A 26,036-nucleotide genomic window follows, 5' to 3' on the forward strand; every position below is an offset into this window, starting at 1 on the left:
TTTTTTCACTTAGTATAAGGTTTTCAAAGTTTATCCATGTTGTAGCATGTATCAGTGCTTCATTCCTTTTTATCACCGAATAATATTCCATTGAATAGCTATACCACATGCTACTTATCCATTCATTGGTTGATGGACATTTGGGTTTTTTCCACTTTTTGGCTGCTGTATGAATAATACTTCTATGTACATTTGTGTACAAGTTTTTGTGTAAACATATGTTTTCATTTCTTTTGGGTATATACCTAGGAGTGAAATTGCTAGGTCATATGATAACTATATGTTTAATATTTTCAGACTTTTCCAATAACCATTTTCCAAAGCAGCTGCACCATTTTGCATTCCCACTAACAATGTATGAGGGTTTCATTTTCTCCACATCTTCATCAACGACTATTATTATCCATCTTTCTGGTAAGCACAATCTTAATGAGTTTAAAGTGGAATTTCATTGTGGTTTTGGAGAAATATCTATTCAGATCCTTTGCTCATTTAAAAAAGTAGGTTATTCATCTTTTTATTATTGAGTTTAAGAGTCCTTTATATATTCTGGATACAAGTTCTTTATCAGGTATATGGTTTGTGATTTTTTTTGTTGTTGGTCTGTGGGTTGTCTTTTTCACTTTCTTGATGATATTGTTTGCAGCACCAAATGTTTTAATTTCGATGAAGTTCAGTTAATCTATTTTTTGTCATTGTTGCTTGTGCTTTTGGTGTCATATACAAGAAGGTTTTGCCTAACCCAAGGTTATGAAGATTTACTCTTATGTTTTCTTGTAAGAGTTTTAAAATTTTAGCTATTACATTTAGGTCTATGATCCATTTTGAGTTAATTTTTGTCAATGGTATAAGGAAGTGTTCAACTTCATTCTTTTGAATGAGGATATCTAGTTCTAGCAATATTTGTTGAAAAGATTGTTCTTTCCCCCACTGACTTGTCTTGGCACACTACCAGGGAACTTAAAAAAAATATTGATGCCATGCTCCCGCCTCCAGAGATTCATATTTAATTGGTCTGTGGTGGGGGCCAGACATCTGCATTTTTTTTTTTTTTTTTTTTTTTTTTGTGGTATGCGGGCCTCCCTCTGCTGCGGCCTCTCCCGTTGCGGAGCACAGCTCCGGACGCGCAGGCCCAGCGGCCACGGCTCACGGGCCCAGCCGCTCCGCGGCACGCGGGATCCTCCCAGACCGGGGCGCGAACCCGGCTCCCCTGCATCGGCAGGCGGACGCACAACCACTGCGCCACCAGGGAAGCCCCATCTGCATTTTTAAAAAGCTCCGCAGATGATTCTAATGTGCAGCCAGGGATGAAAACTATTGGTATGGATAGAGGGTTAGTCTTACAAAGAAGAGGGACATTATTTCTGAATCAGGAGACAGGATGCGTGAAGACGTAGAATTCTGATATGGAAAGGAGAGAAAAGAAGAAAATTAAGATTCATACCAGAAAGCATTGATTTTCTTGCTAAGTAGATGTTAGTCATTTTCAAAAGTGAGGGCATCATCAGAGGTTAGTGAAATATGTTAAATTAAAGGAAGAGAATGAGCTAACATTTATTAAGCAACTTCTACATGCCTGTAAGTCTGCTAGGAGCTTTCACGTACGTTATTTCATTTCAAATATAATCCTCAAGATATGAAGTGAGTACTACCACTCCCATTTTACAGATAAGAAAACAGCCTCAGAAAGGTTGCTGACTCAGCCAAAGACACCAGGTAGTGTACATTATACGCAATTTTTAAACCCAGCTCTAATTCTTTTTTTTTTAAATTAATGCTCCCGCTTTTTTTTCTTCTAATTTTACTCATTTTTTGGCTGTATTGGGTCTTCGTTGCTGCGAGCGGGCTTTCTCTAGTTGCGGCGAGTGGGGGCTACTCTGCGTTGCGGTGCGCGGGCTTCTCATTGCAGTGGCTGCTCTTGTTGCAGAGCACGGGCTCTAGGCGCACGGGCTTCAGTAGTTGTGGCACGCAGGCTAAGTAGTTGTGGCTCACAGGCTCTAGAGCGCAGGCTCAGCAGCTGTGGCGCACGGGCTTAGTTGCTCCGCAGCATGTGCTATCTTCCCAGACCAGGGCTTGAACCCGTGTCCCCTGCATTGGCAGGCGGATTCTTAACCACTGCACCACCAGGGAAGTCCCCCCAGCTCTAATTCTTAATCCCATTCTCTTTCTTCTGTATACCATGAATTTTGAGCATTGAGTCCTACCATGAATTGAGATTGGTCCAGTCTAGCATGAATCTAAATCTTCTCTAGCAATGCTCTGGACTGGACAAACAGTAAGATAAGTTGGACAATGGGAGTAATATAGGGTTAAGTGTTGGTGCAGCAGGTGCAGTGGAAGATAAGAGGGTGAGGTGAATGAAAATCATCATGTGTTAGCTAATCATGGCACCCAGGCTGGCTGTACTTTGCCTAGATGTAGCTGACAGGAAAAATCCTAAGAGGACAGAGGCCAATATACTGGACATGGGAGAATGATTGAAGGGAATGGTGGGGAGACCAGGGTAGAAGCGAGGATGTATCACATAGACTTGGCAGGTGTAGAAGTGTTGGCATTCATTTAATCAACAAATATTTATTGAGCATTTACTATATGTTCTAGGTACTGGGGACCCAGCAAGAGAAAAAATAGAAAAAAATTCTTTCTCTCTTGAAGGCTTATTTTATTGGGGCTGACAAACAAAGAATAAGTAAATTATGTTTAGACTGATAAATGTTAAGGAGAAAAATAAAGGTAGGAGGGGAACAGAGAGTAGGGGTGGGGTAAAATCAAAAAGGAACCTTTTCATCATTTGGTTTATGTGCAGATATAGATTCCTCAAGGAGATTAAGGAACCATCAAACTGAGGGGATGGTGGCAGACCATGCCAGGCACTTTGGGTATATAAAGACAGCAGCTTCTAAGTACTAAAACTCAGAGTGAGTATTTAGTATTAACTCTTGTTAAGCACTTTATACCCTGTTTGTGGCACAGAGTAGACACTTCATAAACGTTTGTTTATTGGATGAGTACTTTTTTTTTTTGGATTAGTGATTTTTCCACTGGATGGAGGACAGGGCAGGGATGGTGCTTGGGAAACTTTTTCAAACTTTGCTTGCTGCCCTATTAGGACAGATCCTTCTAAGTATGTGTGTTTATGTATGTATGTTTATGTGGGGGTAAGGGGCTGTGTCCTTCCATAATGTCACAACTGAGAATCACTGCATGGTGAGGGATAGTTAACAAGGAGGATGTGTTCTAGCATTCAGATGAAATGGGCAGAGAACCATCAGTGCAGGGAATGCTGCAGACTCCTTTTGCTTTTTACACTTTAGCGGGAGATTCTCATGCACCTCCTTGAACAGAGGGCGAATTGAACCCTTGGTGTATAGTAAAGTTTTTAATAATCAGCATGTTATGCAACCATTCACCTGCCTTCTTTCTTTATCTAAAAGGTTACTTATATTAAAATGGATAAAATCAACATGTTTTCTATTTACCTGCTGTAAGAGACAATGATGCAATGGAAGAAGAATTGTACTAAGACTATAAGGGCCAGTGTAGCAGTTTCAGATCATCCTTGGCAAGATTCCAATTCTCTCAGCTTTTTAAAATTTTCCCTCAGCTTTGGTTTTAATATATGAGATGAAGAAATTGTTCTTAGTGATCTCAAATGTCCTTTCTAACCCTAACATTGTTAGGATTCTTAAAATCTGTTTATTACCTACATCAGATAGGCAAGTGACAGTTTGTAAGACAATCTGGTTAATCTACCTTTATTCCAATTTTTTCATAGTACTTTTATAGAAGTTTAAGCCCCATGGGATGCTGCTACAGTGGAGGAGGAGAAAGCATCAGAAGTGTTTCAGGTGGAGATATCTGGGTGCGACATAGAAAGGTTAAATCACTTTCAGATTTTCCTCTGTATGAGGAAGTTGTCTTGGCCATTGTTCTTTGTAGTTAAGAGAAAGCTTCCATTAGACTAATGATTTGGTGGTCTGGGCTAATAGGGCATGTGGCAACAGATAATCTAATAACCTCAGGCTGGTTGTGTTTTGTAGCCTTTTCCTTAATCTGACTTTTATTAGTGCTCTTAAGAAGCAAAACTTGGGGCTTCCCTGGTGGTACAGTGGTTAAGAATCTGCCTGCCAATGCAGGGGACATGAGTTCGAGCCCTGGTCCGGGAAGATCCCACATGCTGTGGAGCAACTAAGCCCATGCACCACAACTACTGAGCCTGCGCTCTAGAGCCCGTGCTCTGTAACAAGAGAAACCACCGCAATGAGAAGCCTGCGCACCACAACGAAGAGTAGCCCCCGCTCTCCGCAACTAGAGAAAACCCGCGCGCAGCAGCAAAGACCCAACATGGCCAAAAATAAAAATAAATTTTAAAAAAAAGTGAATGGCTTAGGAAATAGCCAAAGACAAAGGAGTGGAGAAAGGTGATGGAGAAAAAGGGAGGCAGAGCCCAGGGAGACTGTGGCTGCGCTGATGGCTCACCTGCCCAGGCAGGTGGCAGCCAGGCCAGCAGTTTTCACCTTAAACCAAAGAGAATGGATCTGAGACCCAGACTGAAACAGACTCTTAGTGTCCTAAAGAGGGCTGTCACATTTGCTATAACTAAAGAGGGCTCAATTTACCAAACAAGCCCTCGGAGGCTTCTTATTACCCCTGAGGCACTGTGCCTGCATTTCTAGTAGCTCTCCCTCCTGCCTTTAATGGGACGCATTAGGTCATCTGCAGGCGTGCATAACCGTGGAGAATTGAGATTAGTGAGATCAAGCCCACCAAAACACAAAGCCATGATTGCTTTTTCCAGAGAAAATAATCTTTTGATTAAAGTGAGATTAAGCATTTTACTAATTACTCACCAATTATTTCCTCTCACATAACAAATTCAAATATATATCCATGCTAAGAAGAAACAGATGCAACATACCTTTGGATATTTCCGGTCACTGCTAGACCTAAATTACAGACTCATTTTAAATCTTTACTAAGCATAAAAACTCCTGGGAAATACCCACCTGATATTGCAGCTGCTGGGGCTCAAGAGCCAATTTGAAAAGAAATTTTACTATTTTGCCAGGTTCTCCCTCCTTCCTCCTCATCCTCCCCCTCCTACTTATGGCCATTTTTGAACAGAACCCCTTCCGTCTGTTTGTCTAATCAAAAATAACTGAACATTTGCTTTATACTGCTTGTGTTAATGATCAAAGCTAGGCCCCAATCTAATCCTTATGTGTTCTCAGAGACCTGGAGACCAGAGTAGATTTCTTGGAGAAAGAAAATCAATCACATAATACTTTATGTTTTCTTAATCCTTTATATGATCTTTTCTCCATTCAGGGCTTCTGCCATAACACATTGAAACAGCACTCACTCCCCATCACCAGCTCCCCTTTGATAAAAAGGTTATCTTCATTGATAAGGATTTCTTTTAACTGAATCTTATACCTTTGAGTATGAGATTAAGCATTTTACTAATTACTCACCAATTATTTCCTGGTTCTAGGACCACACTTTGAGAACCACTGCATTAGCTGGTTCATGAGTAGATCTCCAGCAGGATTAATGTTTTTAACGTTAGTGTCAACTGCTTTTGTTAGTGTCAACTGCTTTTGTCACAGATTGTCTTTGTCCTTTTCCTACTAACTATTTAAAAGGACTTGGAATGGTTTTAAAAACAAAGAGCTGCTAGCCACCCAGTTTCTTATAGCCTTGGACCAGGCCTGGAAAGTAAAGAGGAATGACCAAGAGAACCTCACTATTAGGGTAGGGCAAAGGGGTCCCAGGTTAAGGAAAAGGAAGGCACTCCAAGGAAGTACCTGTCTAGGAGACTGTACTGCCTTAAAACTTTGCCAAGCTCATAAGCAATATGAAATGGTAATCGTGATTTACCTGAAATGCATATGGCTTGTTCCCAAAAATGTGTTTATGCTGGAGAATAGTTATGTGTTTGAATTGACTGGGCTGGACATGAAGATTCAGGGTGAGGAAACTGTAGTCTCAAGTCCTCTATCTTCTAAAAGAAATCTCCAGTGTATTCCTGAGTCATAGCCAAAGATTTGCCAAAGACTAAAAACACTAAGCTTTGGGGCCTTGTTTTGGGACCTATCCTTTCATTGCTGTACACATATTATTTTTCACCACAGGAAACTCGAAGTAAAAAAAAAAATTTCTTTGACACTTTTTACCATATTCTCTTATTTTGGGATGTAATTAATAAAATATAGTTTATGAAAAACTATTCAAGTACCTGGAATTTTTCTAGGTACTTAAATTATAGATTCTTTTATAGGAGGTACCTAAATAAGAAGAGAAAAAACTTTTTTTTCTTTTTCTGTTTCTCAGTTGACCCATCCACATTAGCCTCCCCCCACCAACCATGACTAGGTCTAACCATCCTGGCTGGCTTACCTGCCTCCACAAACCCTGGTCCTATACAGTGAGAAGGATTTTTCTTTTCTTTGATGAGCTATAAATTGATTATATTTTCCCTCCCTTCTACAAAAATAAGATGCATTAGCAATTTAAAAACATTAATCCTGCCGGAGAGCTACTCATGAACCAGCTAGTGCAGTGGTTCTCAAAGTGTGGTCTTAGAACCAGGAGCATAGGATTACCTGGAAATGTGTCAGAAATGCACAGTCTCAGGCCCCTCCCCAGATGTTCCGAATAAGAAATGCTGGGGGTGGAGTCAGGCATCTCTGTTTTAACAAGCTGGCTAGGTGATGCTGATGCATAGTAAAGTTTGAGAATCCTTGATTTATAGGAGAGCTTCTCAGAATTTTAATGTGCATGGGAATCACCTGAGGATTTTGTTAAAAAACAGATTCTGATTCACTTAGCCTGGGGTGATCTTGTCAGCATTTCTAATCAGCTCCCGGGTGATGCTGGTGCTACTGGTCCTAGGACAACGCTTTGTATTGAAGAATTGGCACAAGCTACTCCAAGAGCTACTGCAATAAGCAGGCTCTATCAAAATTGTAACTAGCCCTGTTCCTAAGGAAGTACTCCTAAAAGAAGAAGTTTTATGCATAAACTAATCACAGCAATATTTTCATAGAAAAAGAAAGAAATAGCCTAACTGTTCAATAATAGGGAAATACAGTTGATACTCATTATTCACAGATTCCATATTTGTGAACTCACCTGCTCACTAAAATTTATTTTTAACCCCCAAATCAATACTTGCAGCACTTTTACAAAAGGTCATTTGCAAACCTGTAGAGCAGTGAAATATGTGAGTGGTCTGAAGTACACACTTCCAGCTGAGGTGGAATAACGTGACTGTCTCTTCCTGCTTGTTTCAGAGCTCATACTGTAAACAAGGGTCTTTCTTGAAGTCGATTTAGTGCCCTGGTTTTTGAATTTGTGTGGTTTTTGTTGGTGATTTCGCTATTTAAAAGAGCCCCCAAGCATAGTGTTGAAGTGCTGCCTGGAGTTCCTATGAAGGCCAAGGCTAAGAAAATCAGCTTCGTTTAGGCATGAATTATTGTGCTGTTGGCTGTGAGTTCAATGTTAATGAATCAACAATGTATATCAATAAAGTGTCTTTAAACAGACACACACATAAAGCAAAGTTGTGTACTGATCAGTTAATGAAAATGTTGTGTCAGAGGCTCACAGAAACCTAACCCTATATTTCTCCAAGAAGCAATGGTTCAGTATTCACTAATTCATTGTTCATGGTGACTTTATATAGAACATAACTATCACGAATAACAAGAGTAACTACAGTTAATAATCAACTGACAGAATATATGCTGCCTTTTAAAAATGATGGTGACGAAATCTGTCTGATCAATATGAAAAATATATATGATGTAGTTGTAAGAGAAAAGAAACAGGAGACAAAGTTGCAAGTACAGCACAATTCAAGTTATGTTTAAAATTTTTCAAGGGAAAAATTGAAGGAAGTACACCAAACTTTTCTGAGTTAGGGTGAAAGAGTAATTTTTTCTTTATTTCTCCAATTTTTATAATATTATTATGTTAGGTTTATAATGTTACACTTTAAAATTTGTGTCTTACTAGTTCTTTCAGAGACGTAAGGTACTGAGAGGTACCACCTATTCACCTCCTTAACAGACAGAGGCAATACATTCTGGTTGAGGAGCTGACCTTCTTAGGAAAGATCTTATTAACTTTAGTATAAGAGAGTATGCTCTCTGTGTTAAACCAAATAAAAATTGTTCCAACTCACAATGTGAATATCCGGGAGAAAACCAGAATTACAAACCCCTTGCAAAGGTAAACTAGCTACTTGACAGAGACTACTGGAACCATGCTTTGTAAATAATTTGTCTTGCCTAACTATAGCTTTTCTAATTTCTCTGCATTTTTCCACTCTTTTGACATGGTTAAGAGCTTGGCTTCTAAAGTCAGAGAGTTGAGTCCTGGCAGGTCCATTTATTAGCTATCTATGCCTTTAAGTTATTTAATGTCTCTAAGTTTCCACCATGTATATAATAGGGGTAATTCTAGAACCTAATGAGTGTTAAATGAAAGGCTGAGCACGGCGTAAGAAACACACGCCCCAAATAAATGGTAGTTGCTACTATATGTTAGCTGCATTCGCTTTGCTGATGGTCTGCCGTATAAAAATAAAAAGGCTGTCAGTCAATACCTGGGGAAATTTTTTAAAAAGAAAAAGAAAGTAGAGAAAAAAAAGAAAGAAAAATTGTATTGCTGTTCACAAATACTCACAGTCTACTTGAAGAGACTGACACATGCACTGTAATATATTATAATAGAACAGTGGTTCTCAAACTTTTTCGGCTCAGGACCAAGAAAATTATTGAGATTCCCAAAGGGCTTTTTTTTAATGTGAGTTGTATCTTCTATATTTACTATAGTAGAAATTAAAACTGAGAAAAATTTTAATACTAATTTATTGTTTAAAAACCATTCACATAACTTGTTTTATGAAAAGTAACTGTGATTTCCATACCACCAACATTTTTGTGAGGAAAATGGCATTATGAGAAGAGACTTTTGCAAATCTTTTAATGTCTGACTTTGTAGATGGTAGTTGGATTCTCATCTTAGCTTCTGCTTTCAATCTATTATAATATCAAATGGCATATAGTAGCCACTGGGAAATTCCACTATAAGAATTTGTGGAATTGTGAGAGAGTGTGAGTGAAAAAGGAAAATAATATCTCATTATTATGAAAATAGTTCTGACCTCACCGCCCCCCTGAGGTCTCAGGGATTCCCCAGAAGGCCCCAGAGCCCACTGTGAGCACCACCGCACACAGGATGTGAGTGTGACAATGGAGCAAGAACCATAGTGAACATCAGTATTGTGCTCACCATGTGCCAGACACTGTGCTTTACATAGTTAAACCTCACAGTGGGGCTTCCCTGGTGGCGCAGTGGTTGAGAATCCGCCTGCCGATGCAGGGGATACGGGTTCGTGCCCCGGTCCGGGAAGATCCCACATGCCGCGGGAGCGGCTGGGTCCGTGAGCCATGGCCGCTGAGCCTGTGCGTCCGGAGCCTGTGCTCCACAACGGGAGAGGCCCGGTCCGGGAAGATCCCACATGCCGCGGGAGCGGCTGGGTCCGTGAGTCATGGCCGCTGAGCCTGTGCGTCCGGAGCCTGTGCTCCACAACGGGAGAGGCCCGCGTACTGCAAAAAAAAAAAACAAAAAAAACAAAAAAAACCTCACAGTGGCTCTCTGAGGTAGGTGCTATTATTACTGTCCCTAATTTCCAGATGAAACCAAAGCAAAAAAATGGTAAATTCCTCAAAGTGGAGCCAGCGTTCAGTTTCGGATAGTCAGACTCCAGCATCCAAACTCTTTTCTGTGCCTCTGTACTGCTTCCTTACTTGGGAATTGAGTAAGATTTCATAGTGAAGACATTTTTCTTAAAGGATATGTAAGAATGGGTGTTCTTGTAGACAATCTTAAGAGAACACTTCATTGTTACTAAATACAGAGCAGGATTTTATTCTTGTGAAAGTTTTTAGCCTTCAGCTTTAACTGATAAGTTTCTTCTAAATCACTTTACACATTTTTTTCTTTTTTGCAACTTCATTAACAGTGCTGTCCTACATACCCTAGTCTGTCCAGGGTTCCTACTAGTAGCTGCCAGTTACTTCAGTTTCAAGGCTAATGACAGGATAATTTCCCCCTTCTTTATATTTTTTTATTGTGATAAATTTATGTTTTAACCATTTTAAAATATACAATTCAGTGGCATTAAGTACATTCATATTGTTATGCAACCATTATCACCATCCGTCTCCAGAACTTTTTCGTGTTCCAAAACTGAACTGCTGTACCCGTTAAAGAATAACTCCCCATTTCCCTCTCTCCCCAGTCCCTGTCAACCAGCGTCCTACTTTCTATCTCTATGAGTTTGACTACTCTACTTACGTCATATACGTGAAATGATACAATATTTGTCCTCTGTGACTGGCTTATTTTACTTAGCATAATGTCTTCAAAGTTCATCCATGTTGTAGCATGTGTTAGAATTTCTTTCTTTTTAAGGTGGAATAATAAATTCAGGGCTTTAAGAATAAATCAAACGCAGGACCTAAAGAAATGTCAGTTAACAAAGAAGAAAAAGAATGTAAAATACTATAGGACATAAACCTATATTATGCTGCTTCTATGCCTTATTACAAAGTTACTATTTTCAAAATTTATCCTATAACTTTTAATATTGGTTGGATAAGAAGAATTCAGTAGGAGATTTTTTAAAAAAAGAATGGCTGGGCAATAGGTAGGACCCATCATGTATACTGTAGCCAATTCTCGTGATTCTGGTCTTTTCTCTTTCTCATGCTTTTTTTCTACTCCCATTCCCTTTTTTCTGTCATAGAAGTAAAACAAAACCCTCTTTCATCGCCTCTAGGCATGGCCATTTTATGGAACCGTTTCACATTTAAAAAGCCGATGAGTTAAAAATTTTGCTCTGACTTTACAAAATAAAAGCCTAAATAAACTGAAGTACATTCTATTTGAGCATAACCGGTCCTTTTTTCATTGGGGACGTGGGGGCAGGAGGAGTCATGGTCCTTGAGAAGGCTTTGTATAGGAAAGTTTGTTATCCCGGGACCATACAGAGAACTCAGCTTTCAGAATACGTTCTTGAATGACTACTACATGCTGGTTGCTATGCCGTGTACTGGGGATATAGTGTGAACACCCTAGTCATGTCACCTGCCCTCACAGAATTTACAGGCTAGTAGAGGAGATAGTTAAAGAGCAATTATAATACAGTGGTATGTGCTATTAGGGGAGAGGTAAAGAGGTGAAGGCATACAGGCTGCTAGTGGAGGACATAAGTGGAGCATCAACCCAGACTTGAGGGATTCAGGAGGAAAGTGATAACAGACATGAACCCTAAAGAACAAGCAAGAGTTGGGTGGAGACAGGTGTACAGAATGTGTTGCATGCAAAGCAGACTGCAAGTGCTAGATTCCAGAGGTGAGAGAGAAGGCAGTGAACTCAGAGAACTGAATTGAGTCTGGTTGGTGAATTGCAGGGCTGTACCAAACATGAGGCTAGAGAAGCAAATCATGCCAAGAGGGTTGAACTTTATGCTAGGAGCCGGAGATTTTACGAAGTTGAGAAATATGTTCAGAACTACAGTCTAGAAAAAGCACTCTGGCTATGGAGAGAATGGAATAGGATGGAGAGACTGGAGACAAGGGTAAAATTAGAGGATTGTTAAAATAAACTAGGCAAAAATGATGCTGACCTGTGCTAGAAAGGCTTATTGCAATGGAGAGAAGTGCACAAATTCAAAGAGATACTCAGAATATCAAAGGATACTTTTTTAAAGGGTAAAACAATTCATACACATATAAAATGAATATATGTCAAGGTTATTATTTAACCCATTAGTTAATGAGGGAACCAGTAGGACATTATAAAGAAAATTCAAAGACCATACTTGTATGTAGGCAATAAGGAGTGGTGAAAGGCTGAAATGGCTGTGCAATTAAGGGCAAAACCAGTCAGTATCCACAGGGCATTAATAATCAATTGCATTTCACCAGATACAATTTATTTGCATTTCTCTGGACAAGGGTCAGCTGCATTACTAGATGTGTGCTACAATTTTCAGTGTTGTAAATATCTCAAAAACAAGGGACGTCTCACATAAACTGGGGATGGTGCCCTAGGCACGGATACCCAGTTGTCTTTTTTCTCATTTCAAAGTCTCTGACAATTTTCGCTGACAAGAAAATGTCCACAGGATTTTGGTGATTAGTTGAATGTAGTGAGGGTGAGCAGGGAGGAAAAGAGAGAGAGAAGTCAACTCTAACCATTCTCTCAAAGGGGTGAGGGAACATGCAGTCAAGATGTTGAAGATTGAACAGGAGACTGCAGTGGCCAAGTTTTGGAAGGAAAGGATGATGGAAGGTGGGGTCAGGGAAGAGGATACAAAGAAGAATACAGTACTGAGATTATAAACCAGAGATAGTTACATCTTGGGCAGTAACAAAGGAGAACAGTAATGTTATGCAAGGTGGGATTAGCTGGCTACAAGGTTTGAAGAATTATTCCCAGTAGTCCTGTGATCTCTAGTGTCAGTGTTAGAAACTCTTCATTTATCCCATGTCCCTCTGGGCACTTGTTCCTGTGTACCTCCTTACTTGGAGTAGAAGCCTAAAAGAATGATGAAGATTAAAAATATAGATGGTGATTTTGATTTAAATAAATTGATTTCGTAAAAATAAACTCTGAAGACAGAGAACCATGTCTTATGTATCTTTCTATCCCTGGGATGCCTAGCAAAACACCCAGCAATTATTTTTCATAAATATATACAATGAAAGATTAATATATTGGATTATGGCCTAAAGAGCTCAAGGGTTTACCCTAGTTCGTGTAGCTGCTTAGGCAAGGATTCTAGGATTCAAGCCCAGTTCTTCTGATTCTAAAGCTCATGTCACTAGGATGAGTGATTTAAATTATAACATCTCATGGAATTTTCAGCCTACCAATTATTAGGAAAGATGAAAAGGTATTTTTTATCTTTTAATATCTCATATTTCCAGTAACTAAATGTAACTCTAAAAGATATACTTTTTCTAAGAAGTAACTTTTTAAAAGGACTGGGTTTGAAATCAGTTGGACCTAACAGGCCATCTACTAACTGTGTAACCTTGGGCAAGTTATTTAACCTTTCTGAGCCTCATTTTTCTCATCTATAAAATGATGATAATATTGACTTCTATGAAGGTCTGAAGATTAAATGAGATAAAGTGTATTAAAAGTATAAGGATAATAGGTGACTTAACAGATATTGCCATTTTTTTTCTTCCAAAGCTTAAAGCTTTTATATGCTTAGCCTATACCAAAATCTGCCTTTATTTGGGCGGGGCTATATTTAGAATTTAGCTCCTTTGCCTAATTCTTGATTAATCCAAATTTAGTTTTTTCAATATAATTTCTTTAGAAAGATCTTTGTTTCTTGATATGCTTATTTATCACTTATTTCAAATACTTTTCTCTATTTTCCCAGTATACTAACCTTTTCCACTCTGTGTTTCCAGAATCACATTGCTAGATTACAACTTAAGTTGGATTTGGTTTGTTATAGTTTTTTTTTTGGTCCCCTTTATTATTTCTCAGATATAGGAGGCATTCCTAATTCAACATCTATTTCTGTCAGCTTTTTAAAATAGCATTACAATTCAGGATTGTTATTGTTGGTTTCCTTTATAAAAGATATTTCCTGAAATTCCATAACAATATTATATTCCTCTGTCATTTCCTGAATATATGCAAATATAATGAAATCATAAATAGATCCATAGATCCTGGCAGACCTCTTATGACAAAAGCGTTAAAGGGAGTTGAAAATGATATAATAAGGATTTGATCAGTTTCTCATTTTTGAGGAAAAGGAATATTACTAACCTTTTGTAAGCTTCAGTTTTCCTCAGAGGGGTCAATAATACCTGCTCTGCCCACCTCACATGGCCATTATGAGGCTCAAAGGAGATTAAAATAGATGGAATTACTTTGGAAACTCAACTCCACATATAAATGTAAGCTAACACAGTGATTATTGTTATTATTTGCCACCCTCTTGTTATATGGCCCTAAGAACATGGGCCAGTGGAGCACATCAGTGTAGGAAGTGTCTGCCCCGAGACAAATGAAAGCCCATTATGATCTTCCCCCCTCCTTCCCTTAGTTTTTCTGACTGACAAGCAGAGGCTTTACGTGAAGAAACCCTATATGCTCACTTTGGGGTGACTGAAGGCATTTAGACCTTTTTATTGCTAGGTGTTGTGTTTGCAGAGTTATTTACACCACCTAGCAACCTGGCCCAAGGCAAACAATTCATGTTAGCTACACAGTGACTTGCTATACCTGTCATTACTCTGTTAATGTAACAGCAAACATTTTCTGTACCTAGATGGTGTTCCCCTCCTCCACTTAATTTCATTCTCTGGTTGTTTTATGGTCTCTAGAACTAATTTGTAAAATGACAGAATCTTCCAGTTGAAAGACATAGGAGAGGTCATTTGGTTCAATCCTCTGTACCAAAGCAGGAATATTATAATTTCTCTGATACAGCGAGCATTTCCACAGGTGGGGAGAGCAAATCAGTTTTGAGATATCCTTTTCCATTGTTGGATTGTTCTAATTCCTTACATTCACAGAATACTTTTTCAGTTGCTAAAAGGGACCTTAGAGACCATTCTAGTCCAATTCCTTCAATTTGCAGTGAGGAAATTGAGGCCTAGAGAGGTTTGGTGACTTGCCCAAGGCCAAACAGTTAATTTAGGACACAGCTGGGACTCCTGACTCCTGGTAGCTTCTTTCCAAATCATTAAACGGCAAAATTACTGAAGTCATAAATGCTGAGTAGGATTAAATGCTATTATGCAGTGTATAAATGCTTTAGATGCAGCATATTTTAGCATAGCAAATGTTTGTGTTATACTATAGATAAACTTATTTTGATTTTGATAGAGAAAATCTAAATCTTTCCTTTTAATTATGTATAAATATCTCCTTAAACTTTATGAGAAACTCCCTGCTTTAAACAGGACTTTTTTTTTTTTTTTTGCTTTCCTTTTTAGAGGAGGGAAAAGGAAGTCATCAGTCTGGTTCTTATATCTAAGTCATATGACCAAAGAGACACAAAAAACACATTTTTCTGCCTGACATGAGGGTTGTAGAGTGGACTGGAGCCAGGGCCTTTTTTATATTCCTGTCAGGCTTTGGTCCCAGGCCTGTCAGTGGCAATGTGGATGACACGGAGTAGAGCCTGCCCATATGCCGGGGGGACTTTGAAAGGTTGCCTGGCCTTTCCCTGCCTTCTGGAAGAACGGCACTTAAAGGGAATCTGCAACCTTTCGTCCTGTGAAATTATATGCTGGAAGCTTTAGGATCACCCCTTGGCCTGTGTGTGGGGTGGGGGAAGGGTGGTAGTGAAGGGAAGGACTGAACACTGATTGGCTATGATGGGAAAGGCTGATAGACCCCGAGAGGGTTTTGAGGTACAATGTGGACACACTGGAGGGGAACGAGCATTGGAAATGGTGTGGTGTAAAGCCCTGACAAGCAATGCTATCTGTTCCTAAAAACAACCAAGAGCCTTAGAAAGAGGACCAGCGGGGGGGCTTCCCTGGTGGTACAGTGGTTAAGAATTCGCCTGCCAATGCAGGGGACACGGGTTTGAGCCCTGGTCCAGGAAGATCCCACGTGCCACGGAGCAACTAAGCCCGTGAACCACAACTACTGAGCCTGCCCTCTAGAGCCTGCGAGCCACAACTACTGAGCCCACGCGCCACAACTACTGAAGCCCGTGTGCCTAGAGCCCCATGCTCCGCAACAAGAGAAGCCACCACAACAAGAAGCCCGCGCACTGCAATGAAGAGTAGCCCCCGCTCGCTGCAACTAGAGAAAGCCCTCTCGCGGCAACGAAGACCCAACACAGCCAAAAATAAATTAATTAAAATAAATAAATTTTAAAAAAATAAAAATAAGAGGACCTGGCAGCAGCTTTGGGCCTGTGATCCAATGGGCTAGCCTTAGTGTCTTTCCAGTTGTAGATTCAAAAATATTTCTTTAAGGCTTATCAGATGTATCAGTGAGAAAGATACATATTCTTCCCAATTTTCAAACTTTTGGTCTCATATCCTTATAAAGATAGATGACAAGACTCTTGTTCCTCAAAAGCAGATTAATCTATTATTTATTATCTCATGGTACTTTGTACCCCTATTATAAGCATGTATCATGGCCTGCCTTCATTTGTGTTTGTGCTGTCTTCCCTATTGGACTTGAGTTCCAAAGAGAAGGGACCATTTTTTTTAAATTAAGAAATATGTAAGGCATGCCAAAAAATAAAGAGGATGCCCTCTTTACACATTTATATCTTCATATGGCTTCTAAGAAGCACAATACAGCACCTAGCATGCACCTGGCACTCATGAAAGTTTGTAGAATTGCAGTACTAACTTCCTTCTTACACTTGCACAATCGTCCTTTCTGTCTCTTGAAGATTATGCAGAATCAGAATCATTTTCCCTGGAGGCCTAAGTTCTGAGGGTCAATGCAGAATCTACTCTGATACTCATGAAAATAGTAGCTTTTCCAAAAGGCCTTAGAACAATGTTGCCCACATTAGACAGTCCTAATTTTTGATGATGATTAGAACTCAGAAGTAGTGTCCTATTCGGATGACTTAAAGTTTAAATAAAGGAATGAAACAATAAAGGTATAAATAGCTAATGGGAATATGGATTTGGCATTAAATGAAAGAAGTAGTTTGTTATCTGTGTTCGGTTACATCCTTTAGCCATCACTGATTTTTTTGAGGAGGGCTCAAAAGTGGCTCATGGAAGACACAGGGTTTTGAAGGAAGGAACATGCTTGGGTTGAGGGAAGGACAGGAGGAGATTATTCATGTGTGGTGTTGGGGGAGGGTAAGGAGCTAGGTGGTAGATTCAGGAGGAACGTGAAAGAGACAAAGGACAATGATAAAATAACCCTTGAGAAAAGGCTAATACTCATCAACAAACTAAGGATAAAGTTGAGTCCATGAAATTCATAACTCTCCTGACCTGACTATAATAATTATGTAAAACTTTTCCATCATATTTGTCTCTCCAACAATATTTGTAGCCCTTTGACCCAGTTTCAGTTTAGCTACTTCCTTATTCCGTTTCTAACTGCCTTGCCTGGTAGAGTTTGTGAAATATAAACCCTAGCTTGTTACCTCATCACTGCAGGTCCCTGGCTGGCACTTTTCTACCTGATCAATGGTAGCATCTAGTCTGCCCTACTGGAGAACCCTCTTTCACCATCACATCCAGCAGTCACTATATCCTGTCAATTCTGTCTTCTAGATATCTCTCAGATGCTTTCCATTATCTCTACGGTAGCTTTTTTCCATCCTCCATCCATCCGTCTTCCACCCTTAAACAGAATCATCTTTCAAATCTAATCATGTCACTTCCCTTCACTTCTCCATATTTCTCTGCCCATAGGGGAAAAAAATCTCTAATCTGTTTTTTCTAGCCCTATCTTCTACATCTCTCATCACTTCACACCAGCCCTGCTGACATTTTCCCCTCTCCCCAAATAGCAGCATGATTTCTTTCACACCTCCATGCCCTTGTGCATGCCTATTCCTCTGACTCATATACCCCTTCTTTATTCTTCCTGGACAGCAATTTTCCCTTCTTTGTACTTCAAAAATTTGTATCCATCTCCTTCAGAGAGCTTCTGATACTACATATTAATCATTTATTCATATTTTTCTCCTCTGTTAGACTGTAAGCTCCTCCAGAGCCAGGATCCACTGTCTAGTTCATCTTTGCATTGTCTTTACTGCTTAACATAGACGCAGCACCCTGAGTGATTAACAAAGTATTTGTTGATTCAGTGAATGAGCTGAGTAGAAAATATCTAAGTGACCACCTTCCTCACAGAAATGGGAGTTTTTAGGTGTAGGTTTGTGATTTTGCAAATCTAATGAGTGCCTTTCTCAGATCCTTGTTGCAAGAACTGATGTGAGAATGTCTATAAAAGTCCTTGAATATCTTGGAAGATGTGACAGGTCTAAGCTTTAGGTGTTTAAGCAGCATACCAAAAAACCCAGTTGCTTTAGCACTTCTAACTTGTATTCTCTTTCTAAGAATGATCTCAGGTGCCCTTTTAGGCTTAATGTAAGGCCTCAGAAAGTATCCTAACTGTACATTATTCTTTTGACTTGTAACTTTCTGATTATTTTTATAAACTTGACTTTCTGCACTGTTTTCCTTCTTATTAGGATTATTCCTGTCTTCTGTCTTCTTTTCACCTGCTTATACCATCTTTGAAATTATTGTATTTGGAGGAAATAGTCCAAAGCAGCTAAGCCCTTAGTTTGCAGTAAGAGGCAGAAGACACTAACCTGGCCAGGGCGCCAGGTTTGGGGGCTGTGCGAGTTTATACAAGCACATGTGTGCACAATCTCATAGCTTCTTCTTGCTAGGTTAATGTCTCAGTTCTCATTCTGTGGTAAATGATGTCACCTTTTTCTTTTTGAAACATTTGTAAGTTCATTAAAAATAGATGAAGCAGCTCTGAACCTCTTGTTTGTTCTCTCTCACTTGAGGACTTTTTTTGGTCAGAGCTTCTTGAATCCTAAATTCCCCTCTAATTGCCAGTATTTAAAGTGTGAGAATTTTCTCTATAATTTTCTTATTTCAGAAATTTGGTATGGCATTGGGGCTGGGGGTGTCTGAGAGGTGCTTTTGAAAATCTGACTGCGCTGTATCCTTCCACTGTAGCCCTTGTCTGGCCTCGGAGCTGCCCTGTCCCTGAGTCCCTTGTCTAGATGGCTGTGCTGATAGACGGCTTCTCCTGGGGGAGCTTCATGGATCAGCCCTCTGCCCGTTACCGCGTGGCACGATTATAATTTATAGCCCCAGATGGTGACTCACAACCATCAGAAGAGGTATTAACTATTAAATTTCTTCCCTTTTTAAAAAATAGTTGATGCTATTTGCAGAGGGTTCTGTAAAAAAATAATTATAAAAATGTTGAAAAAAGTACAGTTTCATCAGAATGGGAAGAACATTATAATAAAAAAATAAACCACTGCACAGTCAGGTTTATTTTTTTTTTGGCCCACCTCCAGGTGGAAATGAGGTTTTGAGGCATAAATTCTGGCCATATTCCTGAATTTTCATAGGAAGGTATCAGCTTTTTCTCCTTCTTGGTTGATTCTTAAAGCTTATGGGTCTACCCCTTACATGAAAACCCAGAATGTTTGCGTTCCAGGTTCTTGCCAGAGAATAGAACCTGCAATTCTTGCTACTCAATTTTTTGGAAAGCTTGAGTGTGATCAATAATGATCAGGGAAAGATTTCCTGAAGGAGATGTAGTCCATCCCTTTCTGCATTAAATCAGAATTTCAGCTATTTCCTTGGAAACTCTTACTGTAAGTATTGCTTTTCTGGAATACTTGGGAAACTTACCTTGAATGGAGAGGTGCTCTAAAAACTGTCCAAGAAATGCTGCTGTATTCGCTATGAGGGTATTGTTGAGGCTATTTTATCATTTTGTATGGATCAGTAGAAGAAAAGCCTCTTGGGCCTTAGTATTGTAAAAACTGCTCTTGGACAATTGGTATGGTTTTCTCTTACTTGAACAATTGTGTCTTTCTCCTTACTTTGATCCACAGAAAGCTCTGGTCCAAATTTGTGAACCATCTTTACAGTTGCTAGCATACAAATTATTTTTGCCTACTGTTTTTTTCCTTGGTGTTTTTTTCTTTTTTTTTTTTTACATTTTATTCTCATTTTCCCTTCACCTGTTTACCTATTGTATGTGTGCATTTTTGTCAATAGCCTCAAGTCCTTTTTAGAACAAAGTCCATGTGTCTGTTTTCTAATATGTATTTGTTTAAGTCAATTTAAGAAGTCAAGCTTACTATATTCAGTCTCAAATAATATTGTAATATATTATCACTTTTAATATCACCATAATATTTTCACTTTTGAATTTTAGGATGTAGCTGTATATGTTTTTGAACTCTTACGATCTTTAACAGCTCCACAATGTGAACCATGGACAGCATTTATTAGACAGGATGTAGAGGCCAGATGATGCCTGGTAGTCTTACTGTGTAATTTAATCCTGGGTGCTGTGTTGTTTGGCTTCACTAGACTCGGAGTGTGCATATATAATTATGTGCGCATGTGTAAAGAGCCCAGCCCTGATAGGAAAGAGAGGGAGGAACATCATTAGCAAAGATTAGGTTTGTCTCTCCAGCTGGGCAATGTGCCTCTGAATTCCAAGGGCTTTCCCCAGTGTAAATTATTAGACTGACTCAGCTGCTGTTCAGCTCCCCTCTGGCTGAGCTGCATTTGCTAATGCTGTTAAGCTGTGGCTCAGGAGGCTCAGTGTCCTGAGGTACTAAGTAGACCTTATGCATGTACAAAGAAAAACCTCCCTCCTTCTCATAGTCACAGGATGGGGGTATATGATCTTCTCAAACCAAAGATAAAAAGACAAAAATGGAGAAAAAGGTAAACTGTATGCCAAACTTCAGCTACATATACAGGGTTTTGGAAATTATTAGTAGACTGAAATCATTCCAATCTAGTGAAAGCAAATAGGAGTAATCTAATCCAAAGAGTTTAATTCGAATCAGTTGAGAGCCTCTGACTTTAGATTTGCTGCTGTTCTAAAATTGGCAAAGTTTAAACAAATTAACCCCACTCAGACAGCACTGAACCAAATTCAGGTTCAGAGCCACAGGAGGGTCTTGTCTGAAGTTCTTCAATGATAATAGTACACTCATAATATGAAACATAATATGAAAACATGCACCTTTTTAATGTAGCACGAAGCACAAGGCTCAGCATAATATACATATAAACTGGTTGAGTAGAATTCACAGCTACAGTAAACGATCTGTTTTAATTTTTTCTATTGACAGCTAAGGCTATGTGTATTGTACGAATGCAATTCAAAAAAACATGGTGTCTTCTCTGATTTTATTGCCTAAGATAGCCAACTTATTGATTATAGATAAACCTAACGGTCAGTTTATCTACTGAATGTCAGGGAGAATAAACGAAATGCACAGATAATATAGGAGCTGTAATTAAGTTGTTGTTTCAAATCTTTTTTTGAGTCATTAACAGTTTTTTCTTACCAACCCTATTAACAAGTAGCAAAATTGTCTGACCCAAGTGATTTTTTTCCCTCTCCTTCCTCTGTTTTTTCTTTGGGGAAAGTGTTAATATGCTGAGAAATAGGACTAAAATATAAAGAACAAGGAAATCAGATAGCAACAGGATCATCCACTGATCAATTTTCAGGACAGTAAAGTGCCCAGCACTGTACCTAGGCACTCAACCACATCATCAGTATTAGCAGCATCAGTGGCAGCTATACTTAAACTCTGCATAAATAGTAGCCTAAACAGTGCATCAATTAAGATTAAATACTGGATGTGGTCGAGAACTTATTACCTTACCTCCTGTTAGTGAAGACTTTATGAAGAAGGGAAATCTTCAACACAAATGATTAAGGACAGAAAGCCTGAGTTTTCAGTGAGCAGAAGAACAGCATTATAAGATCAAGTGAAGGAGTTAGCACATCTCTAAGAAGGGCTTTCTTGTAGTCACCACTGCCAGGGAAGGTGGAGAGGAAAGCACATTGGTGGGGATGGGATAAATTCTGGGGGGGTAAATTGGTGTCAAAAATTCACACTTGAATATGAGAGCTGTTATACACACATCAGGCTGTGGAAACTAACTGGATTATCATTAAAAGTTAGAGTTGGAAGTCAGGCCAGCTTCACGGGTGTGTAATGGGGGCACTTGCATAGGACCCTGCTCTTGGTTTAATGTTCTGCTGTCTCTAGATTGAAATTCTTGCTAGTTCTTGAACAGGGGGTCTTGCTTTTTCGTTTTGCTCTAGCTCTGAAAATTTTGTGGCCAGTTCTATTAGCATGTATAAAATCGTCATAAGCCCTTAGATGATGATCTCAGTGCATCTCAGTACGTTGATTTCCTGTGACATGCCCCTTTTTGCTCAGAGGTCAGCACTTTTATTCCTTCCTGTCTACTATCAGATTTCTAGAAGTGGCTCTGAAAAATGTGTTTGTGCCAGAGTGACTTAAGGAAAACTCTGCCTCAATTTTATGCCCCCAAACAATGCTTTTAAGCTAATAAGGTATATACACATTATTTAATGTGATAGCATGATTTCAAAAACTATATATTTTCCTGATTTTAATTCCTGTGGTTTTTGCATAGGAAGTTTTCTGATCATTACACGAGTAATGAGTAACGGTTTTTAAGAAGCCAAATTATTCTGATGAGAGAAAAAGACTCGTTAGCCCAGCCTTCAAAATCTTTCATGATGTGACACCACTCTATAGTTATAGCTGTGCTGATCACTGCCCTCCATGTACCTTTTGCTCCAACTATTCCAAACTGCTTGCTATTCCTGGAAAACGCCATTTATTTTCTTGCCTTCCATTCTTTTTTTTATGAAATTCTCTTTGATAAGAATGTATGCCTTCCTCCAAGTAGCACTTCTGCCTCCCCCATCCCTCACCCTTTTCCCACTGGTATGACTCTTACTCTTCCTTTAGGGTCCCACTTTGTTACATGAGTGTCTCTTCCTTATGAAGCTTTCCTCTGATGTTCTCAGTCAGTTAGTCATCGCACCCACTGCCGTGTCATGGCACACACAGCTCTTGAGGCCTTTCTTAATTCTGCCTTGCTTTCTAGTTACTTGTTTACTTGCCTATCTGACACTATAGGTTGTATATTCCTTGAGGGCAGGACTTTCTAAATTGTCTTTATTCCATCATCCATGGCGTGGTAACACATTATCTGGCACATGCTCAGTGCATGTTTACTGAGTGAGTGTCTTAATCTGTACCAGCTGCTATAGCAAAATACTACAGACTGTGTACCTTTTAACAACAGAAATTCATTTCTCACAATTCTGGAGGCTGGAAGTCTGAGATCAGGTGCCAGCATTGTTGGATGAGGGCCCTCTTCTGGGTGGCAGACTTCTCATTTTATTCTCACATGGTGGAAGGGGCTAGGGAGCTCTCTGGAGCCTCTTTTATAAGGGCAGTAATCTCATTCATGAGGACTCCACCCTCATGACCTGAGTACCTTCCAGAGCCTCCACCTACTAATACCATAATGTTTGGGGGTTAGGATTTCAGCATATGAGTTTTGGGGGGACATAGTCAGGCCATAGCAGTGAGTGAATTAGAAAGATAACTGAAGTTCCTTTACAGTATTTTCTTGTGTGTTGTTGTCCCAAAGCACTTAGTTGGGACTTCCCTGGTGGTCCAGTGGTTAAATGCATTGGTGGTCCAATGCAGGGGGCACAGGTTCGATCCCTGGTCGGGGAAGATCCTGCATTCTGCGTAGCCTGGCCAAAAAAAAAAAAGCACTTGGTTGTAATTCCCTAAAGTGAAATAATCAGCCGATCTTATTAGAAATAGTTTCTACTTAAAGAAACATTTGTGGGAAGAGAGAAATAATAAAAATAGGGCTGTCATTGGGGATGAAGCCCCTTAGAATTGTATAATGTAGTGACCCTAGGTGAAAAAGTAGTGAGAGTCCAGTAGTGGAAACGTTAACAAGACTAGAGGGCCCCAGAGTAGTCAGGAAAAATTACCTAAAACGTTTTGAAGTCAGAAAAACAGGAAGCCTAGGATACCACTTGACTCTCAATTTAGCCATTCCTAGCCTGCAATTTAGTTCTCAACTTTTCTTTTTGTAGCGCCTTCCCTTAATTAAATTGTACTGCCGTGTCAAGAAAAGACTTGAAATAAAGCCATTATAATGGCAGGCCTATTTAGGAGTAAGCTAAATACATTTTTTTAAGCCCAGGTAAAGCAGTGGTCATATTTAATTCAATTGAAACATGTACAAAAGAATAAAGACAATCTCTTTGAGCTGATATAGGGTGATTTTAAGGATATATTATTCTTTTTTCATTTACTTTTTATTGAAGTATAGTTGATTTACAACATTGTGTTAGTTTCAGGTATACAGCAAAGTGATTCAAAAATATATATATATATGTTTCAAAATATATATATATTTTTTCAGATTCTTTTCCATTATAGATTATTATAAAATATTGAGTATAGTCCCTGTGCTATATAGTAAATCCTTATTGTTTATCTATTTCATATATGTTGGTATGTATCTGTTAATCCCATATTCCTAATTTTTCCTTCCTCCTCCCAAAATACATTTTTATTCTACCACTTTGACTCTTAAACTAAATCCTAGCTATTGTGAAATTTGAGTCTTTTCTCTTGATTCTGCCTAGTTGTAAGTAAGGAGAGAGAGAAAAAGAGAATAAGTCAGAATCAGAACCTGAATCTACTGGGGTTAAAAAATAGTCAGACTCTACTTTGAGTTTCTCTGTGACCACAGCCAATCATGTCTTTACTTTTGTCCCATGGGTAGGCTAATAGAATATATCACTAATCCCAAAACCTGAATTGTCCAAGGCGTTGTAAATGGGTTAATTTCCAAGGTACTGGTATAATTGGTGGACCATCCTCACCCTATTGTCATTTCAGTGATTATGAGAAGAAGGCCATTTAGTTGACTAGGTATAAGGACTCTGTGATTCCTCATAGGTATTTATTTATTTATTTATTTTCATATTTTAAATTTTCATGCGCAATTTATTTCGGTCTAGTGAGGTTGAATTGATGCCCCATTGCAAAATCCATTCTTCTAATGAAACTGCTTGTTTTTATGGGCTCTGTGGAAAAATTCTTCAAGTGAAAGTCATAAACTATACAGTGGAGTGGGAATCATCCCAGAGGAGATGTGGGGTATAGTCCCACAAAATTTTTATCCAGTAAAATAAAGTTTAAAAATTAATATCGAAAGCATGCCTAGAAAGGGAAGAAAGTCACGAAAGGATGTTAGAAACCCTAAAGATTTAATCAGAAGGACACTTTGATTTGCCTCAGTAAGTGAAGGAAAGGATACAAGAGGTGATTATGTGTTTGTCTGTGAACCCTCAGGATATAACTAACGTCTCCTTCCTTAACCATTTTCTGTCACCTCACCCTAGATCTTTACCTCAACCTTCAGTCAACACTGATTCTGGCGTAGGACACTCCAGGAATGGCTTTTAGATTCTGAGGACAAGTAACCTTGACTGTGCTAAACTCTTGCTCATTTTATTCTGTAGACTCATTTATTAACTTTCATTTAGAAATACCCAGAGGTACATCTATCACAAAGGATGTTAAAGGATTCTAAATATAAAATTAATTCTAATATACGCATGAATGGAAATTTATAAATCTAAAGCAATGTGGTTGCATTTTAACAAAGCTTACCACAACTTAACACAACTAACTGGACTTTGTCCGAGGCATCCTAGTAAAAGTGTCAGGAAAAGTATCGGTGTCCTTAGAACACCGATAGTTTCTAAGGAGCCTGTCAGAAGGCTATTGATGTATTCTGGTGATTCTGCCATTGCTCAGGACAGCTTGGGGACTTTGCCTTCAGAATGCCTTTTGCAGATCTCAGTATTGGAATTAAAGGGAAGAAAAGCTCAAGTAGGTCCCCTCTCCCTCAACCCTTTCCCTGTTAACCACTTTTCTGTTTTCTGTATGGTTATGTCTATTCTATAAATGTATTTCATATAAATGGACTCATAGAAAACTTTTTAGGAACATGTGATTGAAAACGTACACTTGTAATGAGTTCAAATTTTAATTTCTGAAGGGAGGCAGCTAAATATGTCTAAATTCTATCTTCTGTAATATTAATGTTTGTATTGAGGCACTACATACTGACTGTTTACTCTCACAAATGGTTGATTATTCTGCATTTATTTTTCTTTCCATTAGAACTGTCTTGTACATTTTTTAACACTTAGGAAAAATATTTAATATTTATTGATATTTATCCTCATCAAGGATCCTTTAGTAGTTTGCAAATTTTAGCTATATATTTGGAGTAGAAATGGAAACTACACCAATGAATAATTAAATGATGGGTTTAGATTACTCTCTAGCACGAAGTCAGATGCACATTCCAAAATAGTGACAG

The 26,036-nt window shown here is 38.9% G+C and overlaps 1 protein-coding gene across 1 annotated transcript in view; it reads left to right on the top strand.

Annotated features, from left to right (window-relative positions):
- Positions 1-1,671: 1,671 nt before the first annotated feature.
- The window catches only part of MAP3K13 (mitogen-activated protein kinase kinase kinase 13), a 90,922-nt gene continuing 66,557 nt past the window's right edge, over positions 1,672-26,036 (top strand). The window contains exon 1 of the mRNA XM_028491860.1: positions 1,672-1,716. The gene's annotated coding sequence lies outside the window, so the exon portion shown is untranslated. The remainder of the gene's footprint in view (positions 1,717-26,036) is intronic.

The sequence above is a fragment of the Physeter macrocephalus genome, chromosome 1 (assembly GCF_002837175.3).
Source record: "Physeter macrocephalus isolate SW-GA chromosome 1, ASM283717v5, whole genome shotgun sequence".
Taxonomy (NCBI): domain Eukaryota; kingdom Metazoa; phylum Chordata; class Mammalia; order Artiodactyla; family Physeteridae; genus Physeter; species Physeter macrocephalus.